Here is an 11,762-nt window from a genome sequence, read left to right as displayed (position 1 = left end):
AGCACGAGACATAGCTTTGAAGACGATAAGTACAACCGTTTCAAGGAGAAGAGCGGCCAATGTGACGATCTGGCTTTAAGTCGATTCGATAACAAATGACGAAAACGGACGGATTTCTCAGGTTTGTACTACATATGAACACTTTTCACATTCTCCCGTGCAACTCGGCTGCTAGTCCTCCTTTCATGCAGAATATAAAGGTCCTAGCTCATGTCCAAGACACCAAAGCCAGCTAAAAAGTCAATAATCGATACGTAAAACTTGAATTGTACTACTTCTTACTGGCTATTACATCAACTTAGACGCTTCATCTGTGTTCTACTACGGTGCTTTTAGTTTCTCCGCATACCGCAGCACGGGACATAGTTTTGCAGACGATAAGTACAACCGTTTCAGAGAGAAGAGCGGCCAATGTGACGATCTGGCTTTAAGTCGATTCGATAACAAATGACGAAAACGGACGGATTTCTCAGGTTTTTACTACATATGAACACTTTTCACATTATCCCGTGGAACTCGGCTGCTAGTCCACCTTTCATGCAGAATCTTAAGGTCCTAGCTCATGTCCAATGCACCAAAGCCAGCTAAAAAGTCGATAATCGATACCTAAAACTTGAATTGTACTACTTCTTCCTGGATATTACATCAACTTAGAAGCATCATCTGTGTTCTACTATGGTGCTTTTAGTGTTTCCGCATACCGCAGCACGCGACATAGCTTTGCAGACGATAAGTACAACCGTTTCAGAGAGAAGAGCGGAAAATGTGACGATCTGGCTTTAAGTCAATTCGATAACAAATGACGAAAACGGACGGATGTCTCAGGTTTTTACTACATATGAACACTTTTCACACTCTCCCGTGCAACTGGGCAGCTAGTCCTCCTTTTATGCAGAATCTTAAAGTCCCAGCTCATGTCCAAGGCACCTATGCCAGCTAAAAAGTCAATAATCGATACCTAAAACTTGAATTGGACTACTTCTTACTGGCTATTACATCAACTTAGAAGCTTCATCTGTGTTCTATTATGGTGCTTTTCCTGTTTCCGCATACCGCAACACGCGACATAGCTTTGCAGACGATAAGTACAACCGTTTCAGAGAGAAGAGCGGCCAATGTGACGATCTGGCTTTAAGTCGATTCGATAGCAAATGACGAAAACGGACGGATTTCTCAGGTTTTTACTACATATGAACACTTTTCACATTCTCCCGTGCAACTGGGCTGCTGGTCCTCCTTTTATGCAGAATCTTAAAGTCCTAGCTCATGTCCAAGGCACCAAAGCCAGCTAAAAAGTCAATAATCGATTCCTAAAACTTGAATTGTACTACGTCTTACTGGCTATTACATCAACTTAGATGCTTCATCTGTGTTCTACTATGGTGATTTTAGTGTCTGAACATACCGCTGCACGTTACATAGCTTTGCAGACGATATGTACAAACGTTTCAGAGAGAAGAGCGGCCAATGTGACCATCTGGCTTTAAGTCGATTCGATAACAAATGACGAAAACGGACGGATTTCTCAGGTTTTTACTACATATGAACACTTTTCACATTCTGACGTGCAACTCGGCTGCTAGTCCTCCTTTCATGCAGAATCTTAAGGTCCTAGCTCATGTCCAAGATACCGAAGCCAGCTAAAAAGACAATAATCGTTACCTAAAACTTGAATTTTACTACTTCTTACTGGCTATTGCATCAACTTAGAAGCTTCATCTGTGTTCTACTATGGTGATTTTAGTGTCTCCGGATACCGCAGCACGAGACATAGCTTTGAAGACGATAAGTACAACCGTTTCAAGGAGAAGAGCGGCCAATGTGACGATCTGGCTTTAAGTCGATTCGATAACAAATGACGAAAACGGACGGATTTCTCAGGTTTGTACTACATATGAACACTTTTCACATTCTCCCGTGCAACTCGGCTGCTAGTCCTCCTTTCATGCAGAATATAAAGGTCCTAGCTCATGTCCAAGACACCAAAGCCAGCTAAAAAGTCAATAATCGATACGTAAAACTTGAATTGTACTACTTCTTACTGGCTATTACATCAACTTAGACGCTTCATCTGTGTTCTACTACGGTGCTTTTAGTTTCTCCGCATACCGCAGCACGGGACATAGTTTTGCAGACGATAAGTACAACCGTTTCAGAGAGAAGAGCGGCCAATGTGACGATCTGGCTTTAAGTCGATTCGATAACAAATGACGAAAACGGACGGATTTCTCAGGTTTTTACTACATATGAACACTTTTCACATTATCCCGTGGAACTCGGCTGCTAGTCCACCTTTCATGCAGAATCTTAAGGTCCTAGCTCATGTCCAATGCACCAAAGCCAGCTAAAAAGTCGATAATCGATACCTAAAACTTGAATTGTACTACTTCTTCCTGGATATTACATCAACTTAGAAGCTTCATCTGTGTTCTGCTGTGGTGATTTTAGTGTCTCCGCATACCGCAGCACGTGACATAGCTTTGCAGACGATAAGTACAACCGTTTCAGAGAGAAGAGCGGCCAATGTGACGATCTGGCTTTAAGTCGATTCGATAACAAATGACGAAAACGGACGGATTTCTCAGGTTTTTACTACATATGAACACTTTTCACATTCTCCCGTGCAACTCGGCTGTTAGTCCTCCTTCATGCAAAATCTTAAGTTCCTAGCTCGTGTCCAAGGCACCAAAGAAGGGTAAACAGTCAATAACCGATACCTAAAACTTGAATTGTACTACTTCTTACTGGCTATTACATCAACTTAGAAGCATCATCTGTGTTCTACTATGGTGCTTTTAGTGTTTCCGCATACCGCAGCACGCGACATAGCTTTGCAGACGATAAGTACAACCGTTTCAGAGAGAAGAGCGGAAAATGTGACGATCTGGCTTTAAGTCAATTCGATAACAAATGACGAAAACGGACGGATGTCTCAGGTTTTTACTACATATGAACACTTTTCACACTCTCCCGTGCAACTGGGCAGCTAGTCCTCCTTTTATGCAGAATCTTAAAGTCCCAGCTCATGTCCAAGGCACGAAAGCCAGCTAAGAAGTCAATAATCGATACCTAAATCTTGAATTGGACTACTTCTTACTGGCTATTACATCAACTTCGAAGCTTCATCTGAGTTCTACTATGGTGATTTTAGTGTTTCAGCATACCGCAGCACGCGACATAGCTTTGCAGACGATAAGTACAACCGTTTCAGGGACAAGAGCGGACAATGTGACGATCTGGCTTTAAGTCGATTCGATAACAAATGACGAAAACGGACGTATTTCTCAGGTTTTACTACATATGAACACTTTTCACATTCTCCCGTGCAACTCGGCTGTTAGTCCTCCTTCATGCAAAATCTTAAGTTCCTAGCTCGTGTCCAAGGCACCAAAGAAGGGTAAACAGTCAATAACCGATACCTAAAACTTGAATTGTACTACTTCTTACTGGCTATTACATCAACTTAGAAGCATCATCTGTGTTCTACTATGGTGCTTTTAGTGTTTCCGCATACCGCAGCACGCGACATAGCTTTGCAGACGATAAGTACAACCGTTTCAGAGAGAAGAGCGGAAAATGTGACGATCTGGCTTTAAGTCAATTCGATAACAAATGACGAAAACGGACGGATGTCTCAGGTTTTTACTACATATGAACACTTTTCACACTCTCCCGTGCAACTGGGCAGCTAGTCCTCCTTTTATGCAGAATCTTAAAGTCCCAGCTCATGTCCAAGGCACCTAAGCCAGCTAAAAAGTCAATAATCGGTACCTAAAACTTGAATTGGACTACTTCTTACTGGCTATTACATCAACTTAGAAGCTTCATCTGTGTTCTATTATGGTGCTTTTCCTGTTTCCGCATACCGCAACACGCGACATAGCTTTGCAGGCGATAAGTACAACCGTTTCAGAGAGAAGAGCGGCCAATGTGACGATCTGGCTTTAAGTCGATTCGATAACAAATGACGAAAACGGACGGATTTCTCAGGTTTTTACTACATATGAACACTTTTCACATTCTCCCGTGCAACTGGGCTGCTGGTCCTCCTTTTATGCAGAATCTTAAAGTCCTAGCTCATGTCCAAGGCACCAAAGCCAGCTAAAAAGTCAATAATCGATTCCTAAAACTTGATTTGTACTACGTCTTACTGGCTATTACATCAACTTAGATGCTTCATCTGTGTTCTACTATGGTGATTTTAGTGTCTGAACATACCGCTGCACGTTACATAGCTTTGCAGACGATATGTACAAACGTTTCAGAGAGAAGAGCGGCCAATGTGACCATCTGGCTTTAAGTCGATTCGATAACAAATGACGAAAACGGACGGATTTCTCAGGGTTTTACTACATATGAACACTTTTCACATTCTGACGTGCAACTCGGCTGCTAGTCCTCCTTTCATGCAGAATCTTAAGGTCCTAGCTCATGTCCAAGATACCGAAGCCAGCTAAAAAGACAATAATCGTTACCTAAAACTTGAATTTTTCTACTTCTTACTGGCTATTGCATCAACTTAGAAGCTTCATCTGTGTTCTACTATGGTGATTTTAGTGTCTCCGGATACCGCAGCACGAGACATAGCTTTGAAGACGATAAGTACAACCGTTTCAGAGAGAAGAGCGGCCAATGTGACGATCTGGCTTTAAGTCGATTCGATAACAAATGACGAAAACGGACGGATTTCTCAGGTTTGTACTACATATGAACACTTTTCACATTCTCCCGTGCAACTCGGCTGCTAGTCCTCCTTTCATGCAGAATCTTAAGGTCCTAGCTCATGTCCAAGGCACCAAAGCCAGCTAAAAAGGCAATAATCGATACGTAAAACTTGAATTGTACTACTTCTTACTGGCTATTACATCAACTTAGACGCTTCATCTGTGTTCTACTACGGTGCTTTTAGTTTCTCCGCATACCGCAGCACGGGACATAGTTTTGCAGACGATAAGTACAACCGTTTCAGAGAGAAGAGCGGCCAATGTGACGATCTGGCTTTAAGTCGATTCGATAACAAATGACGAAAACGGACGGATTTCTCAGGTTTTTACTACATATGAACACTTTTCACATTCTCCTGTGGAACTCGGCTGCTAGTCCACCTTTCATGCAGAATCTTAAGGTCCTAGCTCATGTCCAATGCACCAAAGCCAGCTAAAAAGTCGATAATCGATACCTAAAACTTGAATTGTACTACTTCTTCCTGGATATTACATCAACTTAGAAGCTTCATCTGTGTTCTGCTGTGGTGATTTTAGTGTCTCCGCATACCGCAGCACGTGACATAGCTTTGCAGACGATAAGTACAACCGTTTCAGAAGGAAGAGCGGCCAATGTGACCATCTGGCTTTAAGTCGATTCGATAACAAATGACGAAAACGGACGGATTTCTAAGGTTTTTACTACATATGAACACTTTTCACATTCTCCCGTGCAACTCGGCTGCTAGTCCTCCTTTCATGAAGAATGTTAAGGTCCTAGCTCATGTCCAAGGCACCAAAGCCAGCTAAAAAGTCAATAATCGATACCTTAAACTTGAAATGTACTACTTCTTACTGGGTATTACATCAACTTAGAAGCTTCATCTGTGTTCTACTATGGTGCTTTTAGTGTCTCCGCATACCGCAACACGCGACATAGCTTTGCAGACGATAAGTACAACCGTTTCAGAGAGAAGAGCGGCCAATGTGACGATCTGGCTTTAAGTCGATTCGATAACAAATGACGAAAACGGACGGATTTCTCAGGTTTTTACTACATATGAACACTTTTCACATTCTCCCGTGCAACTGGGCTGCTAGTCATCCTTTTATGCAGAATCTTATAGTCCTAGCTCATGTCCAAGGCACGAAAGCCAGCTAAGAAGTCAATAATCGATACCTAAATCTTGAATTGGACTACTTCTTACTGGCTATTACATCAACTTCGAAGCTTCATCTGTGTTCCACTATGGTGATTTTAGTGTGTCAGCATACCGCAGCACGCGACATAGCTTTGCAGACGATAAGTACAACCGTTTCAGGGACAAGAGCGGACAATGTGACGATCTGGCTTTAAGTCGATTCGATAACAAATGACGAAAACGGACGGATGTCTCAGGTTTTTACTACATATGAACACTTTTCACACTCTCCCGTGCAACTGGGCAGCTAGTCCTCCTTTTATGCAGAATCTTAAAGTCCCAGCTCATGTCCAAGGCACCTAAGCCAGCTAAAAAGTCAATAATCGATACCTAAAACTTGAATTGGACTACTTCTAACTGGCTATTACATCAACTTAGAAGCTTCATCTGTGTTCTATTATGGTGCTTTTCCTGTTTCCGCCTACGGCAACACGCGACATAGCTTTGCAGACGATAAGTACAACCGTTACAGAGAGAAGAGCGGCCAATGTGAAGATCTGGCTTTAAGTCGATTCGATAACAAATGACGGAAAAGGACGGATTTCTCAGGTTATTACTACATATGAACACTTTTCACATTCTCCCGTGCAACTCGGCTGCTAGTCCTCCTTTCATGCAGAATCTTAAGGTCCTAGCTCATGTCCAAGGCACCAAAGCTAGCTAAAAAGTCTATATTCGATACCTAAAACTTGAATTGTACTACTTCTTATTTTGTATTACATCAACTTAGAAGCTTCATCTGTGTTCTATTAAGGTGCTTTTAGTGTCTCAGCATACCGCAGCACGCGACATAGCTTTGCAGACGATAAGTACAACCGTTTCAGAGAGAAGAGCGGCCAATGTGACGATGTGGCCTTAAGTCGATTCGATAACAAATGACGAAAACGGACGGATGTCTCATTTTTTTACTACATATGAACAATTTTCACATTCTCCCGTGCAACTCGGCTGCTAGTCCTCCTTTCATGCAGAATCTTAAGGTCCTAGCTCATGTCCAAGGCACCAAAGCCAACTAAAAGGTCAATATTCAATACCTAAAACTTGAATTGTACTACTTCTTACTGGCTATTACATCAACTTAGAAGCTTGATCTGTATTCTACTATGGTCCTTTTAGTGTCTCAGCATATCGCAGCACGCGACAAAGCTTTGCAGACGATAAGTACAACCGTTTCAGGGAGAAGAGCGGCCATTTTGACGATCTGGCTTTAAGTCGATTCGATAACAAATGACGAAAACGGACCGATTTCTCAGGTTTGTACTACATATGAACACTTTTCACATTCTCCCGTGCAACTCGGCTGCTAGTCCTCCTTTCATGCAGAATATAAAGGTCCTAGCTCATGTCCAAGGCATCAAAGCCAGCTAAAAAGTCAATAATCTATACCTAAAACTTGAATTGGACTACTCCTTACTGGCTATTACATCAACTTAGAAGCTTCATCTGTGTTCTATTATGGTGCTTTTCCTGTTTCCGCCTACGGCAACACGCGACATAGCTTTGCAGACGATAAGCAGAACCGTTTCAGAGAGAAGAGCGGCCAATGTGACGATCTGGCTTTAAGTCGATTCGATAACAAATGACGAAAACTGACGGATTTCTCAGGTTTTTACTACATATGAACACTTTTCACATTCTCCCGTGCAACTCGGCTGCTAGTCCTCCTTTCATGCAGAATCTTAAGGTCCTAGCTCATGTCCAAGGCACCAAAGCCAGCTAAAAAGTCAATAACCGATACCTAAAACTTGAATTGTACTTCTTCTTACTGGCTATTACATCATCTTAGAAGCTTCATCTGTGTTCTACTATGGTGCTTTTAGTGTCTCCGAATACCGCAGTGCGCGACATAGCTTTGGAGACGATAAGTACAACCGTTTCAGAGACAAGAGCGGCCAATGTGACGATCTGGCTTTAAGTCGATTCGGTAACAAGTGACGAAAACGGACGGATTTCTCAGGTTTTTACTACATATGAACACTTTTCACATTCTCCCGTGCAACTCGGCTGCTAGTCCTCCTTTCATGAAGAATGTTAAGGTCCTAGCTCATGCCCAAGGCACCAAAGCCAGCTAAAAAGTCAATAATCGATATCTTAAACTTGAATTGTACTACTTCTTACTGGGTATTACATCAACTTAGAAGCTTCATCTGTGTTCTACTATGGTGCTTTTAGTGTCTCCGCATACCGCAACACGCGACATAGCTTTGCAGACGATAAGTACAACCGTTTCAGAGAGAAGAGCGGCCAATGTGACGATCTGGCTTTAAGTCGATTCGATAACAAATGACGAAAACGGACGTATTTCTCATGTTTTTACTACATTTGAACAGTTTTCACATTCTCCCGTGCAACTCGGCTGCTAGTCCTCCTTTCATGCAGCATATTAAGGTCCTAGCTCATGTCCAAGGCACCAAAGCCAGCTAAAAAGTCAATAATCGATACCTAAAACTTGAATTGTACTACTTCTTACTGGAAATTACATCAACTTAGAAGCTTCATCTGTGTTCTACTGTGGTGATTTTAGTGTCTCCGCATACCGCAGCACGTGACATAGCTTTGCAGACGATAAGTACAGCCGTTTCAGAGAGAAGAGCGGCCAATGTGACGATCTGGCTTTAAGTCGATTCGATAACAAATGACGAAAACGGACGGATTTCTCAGGTTTTTACTACATATGAACACTTTTCACATTCTCCCGTGCAACTCGGCTGCTAGTCCTCCTTTCATGCAGCATATTAAGGTCCTAGCTCATGTCCAAGGCACCAAAGCCAGCTAAAAAGTCAATAATCGATTCCTAAAACTTGACTTGTACTACGTCTTACTGGCTATTACATCAACTTAGATGCTTCATCTGTGTTCTACTATGGTGATTTTAGTGTCTGAACATACCGCTGCACGTTACATAGCTTTGCAGACGATATGTACAAACGTTTCAGAGAGAAGAGCGGCCAATGTGACCATCTGGCTTTAAGTCGATTCGATAACAAATGACGAAAACGGACGGATTTCTCAGGTTTTTACTACATATGAACACTTTTCACATTCTGACGTGCAACTCGGCTGCTAGTCCTCCTTTCATGCAGAATCTTAAGGTCCTAGCTCATGTCCAAGATACCGAAGCCAGCTAAAAAGACAATAATCGTTACCTAAAACTTGAATTTTTCTACTTCTTACTGGCTATTGCATCAACTTAGAAGCTTCATCTGTGTTCTACTATGGTGATTTTAGTGTCTCCGGATACCGCAGCACGAGACATAGCTTTGAAGACGATAAGTACAACCGTTTCAGAGAGAAGAGCGGCCAATGTGACGATCTGGCTTTAAGTCGATTCGATAACAAATGACGAAAACGGACGGATTTCTCAGGTTTGTACTACATATGAACACTTTTCACATTCTCCCGTGCAACTCGGCTGCTAGTCCTCCTTTCATGCAGAATCTTAAGGTCCTAGCTCATGTCCAAGGCACCAAAGCCAGCTAAAAAGTCAATAATCGATACGTAAAACTTGAATTGTACTACTTCTTACTGGCTATTACATCAACGTAGACGCTTCATCTGTGTACTACTACGGTGCTTTTAGTTTCTCCGCATACCGCAGCACGGGACATAGTTTTGCAGACGATAAGTACAACCGTTTCAGAGAGAAGAGCGGCCAATGTGACGATCTGGCTTTAAGTCGATTCGATAACAAATGACGAAAACGGACGGATTTCTCAGGTTTTTACTACATATGAACACTTTTCACATTCTCCCGTGGAACTCGGCTGCTAGTCCTCCTTTCATGCAGAATCTTAAGGTCCTAGCTCATGTCCAAGGCACCAAAGCCAGCTAAAAAGTCAATAATCGATACGTAAAACTTGAATTGTACTACTTCTTACTGGCTATTACATCAACGTAGACGCTTCATCTGTGTACTACTACGGTGCTTTTAGTTTCTCCGCATACCGCAGCACGGGACATAGTTTTGCAGACGATAAGTACAACCGTTTCAGAGAGAAGAGCGGCCAATGTGACGATCTGGCTTTAAGTCGATTCGATAACAAATGACGAAAACGGACGGATTTCTCAGGTTTTTACTACATATGAACACTTTTCACATTCTCCCGTGGAACTCGGCTGCTAGTCCACCTTTCATGCAGAATTTTAAAGTCCTAGCTCATGTCCAATGCACCAAAGCCAGCTAAAAAGTCGATAATCGATACCTAAAACTTGAATTGTACTACTTCTTCCTGGATATTACATCAACTTAGAAGCTTCATCTGTGTTCTGCTGTGGTGATTTTAGTGTCTCCGCATAGCGCAGCACGTGACATAGCTTTGCAGACGATAAGTACAACCGTTTCAGAGAGAAGAGCGGCCAATGTGACGATCTGGCTTTAAGTCGATTCGATAACAAATGACGAAAACGGACGGATTTCTAAGGTTTTTACTACATATGAACACTTTTCACATTCTCCCGTGCAACTCGGCTGCTAGTCCTCCTTTCATGAAGAATGTTAAGGTCCTAGCTCATGTCCAAGGCACCAAAGCCAGCTAAAAAGTCAATAATCGATACCTTAAACTTGAAATGTACTACTTCTTACTGGGTATTACATCAACTTAGAAGCTTCATCTGTGTTCTACTATGGTGCTTTTAGTGTCTCCGCATACCGCAACACGCGACATAGCTTTGCAGACGATAAGTACAACCGTTTCAGAGAGAAGAGCGGCCAATGTGACGATCTGGCTTTAAGTCGATTCGATAACAAATGACGAAAACGGACGGATTTCTCAGGTTTTTACTACATATGAACACTTTTCACATTCTGACGTGCAACTGGGCTGCTAGTCATCCTTTTATGCAGAATCTTATAGTCCTAGCTCATGTCCAAGGCACGAAAGCCAGCTAAGAAGTCAATAATCGATACCTAAATCTTGAATTGGACTACTTCTTACTGGCTATTACATCAACTTCGAAGCTTCATCTGTGTTCTACTATGGTGATTTTAGTGTGTCAGCATACCGCAGCACGCGACATAGCTTTGCAGACGATAAGTACAACCGTTTCAGGGACAAGAGCGGACAATGTGACGATCTGGCTTTAAGTCGATTCGATAACATATGACGAAAACGGACGTATTTCTCAGGTTTTACTACATATGAACACTTTTCACATTCTCCCGTGCAACTCGGCTGTTTGTCCTCCTTCATGCAAAATCTTAAGTTCCTAGCTCGTGTCCAAGGCACCAAAGAAGGGTAAACAGTCAATAACCGATACCTAAAACTTGAATTCTACTACTTCTTACTGGCTATTACATCAACTTAGAAGCATCATCTGTGTTCTACTATGGTGCTTTTAGTGTTTCCGCATACCGCAGCACGCGACATAGCTTTGCAGACGATAAGTACAACTGTTTCAGAGAGAAGAGCGGAAAATGTGACGATCTGGCTTTAAGTCAATTCGATAACAAATGACGAAAACGGACGGATGTCTCAGGTTTTTACTACATATGAACACTTTTCACACTCTCCCGTGCAACTGGGCAGCTAGTCCTCCTTTTATGCAGAATCTTAAAGTCCCAGCTCATGTCCAAGGCACCTAAGCCAGCTAAAAAGTCAATAATCGGTACCTAAAACTTGAATTGGACTACTTCTTACTGGCTATTACATCAACTTAGAAGCTTCATCTGTGTTCTATTATGGTGCTTTTCCTGTTTCCGCGTACCGCAACACGCGACATAGCTTTGCAGGCGATAAGTACAACCGTTTCAGAGAGAAGAGCGGCCAATGTGACGATCTGGCTTTAAGTCAATTCGATAACAAATGACGGAAAAGGACGGATTTCTCAGGTTATTACTACATATGAACACTTTTCACAT

This window comes from Schistocerca gregaria, unplaced genomic scaffold (assembly GCF_023897955.1).
Source record: "Schistocerca gregaria isolate iqSchGreg1 unplaced genomic scaffold, iqSchGreg1.2 ptg000099l, whole genome shotgun sequence".
Lineage (NCBI taxonomy): Eukaryota > Metazoa > Arthropoda > Insecta > Orthoptera > Acrididae > Schistocerca > Schistocerca gregaria.
The sequence above is the reverse complement of the archived record's forward strand: the minus strand, read 5'-3'. Positions refer to the sequence as shown.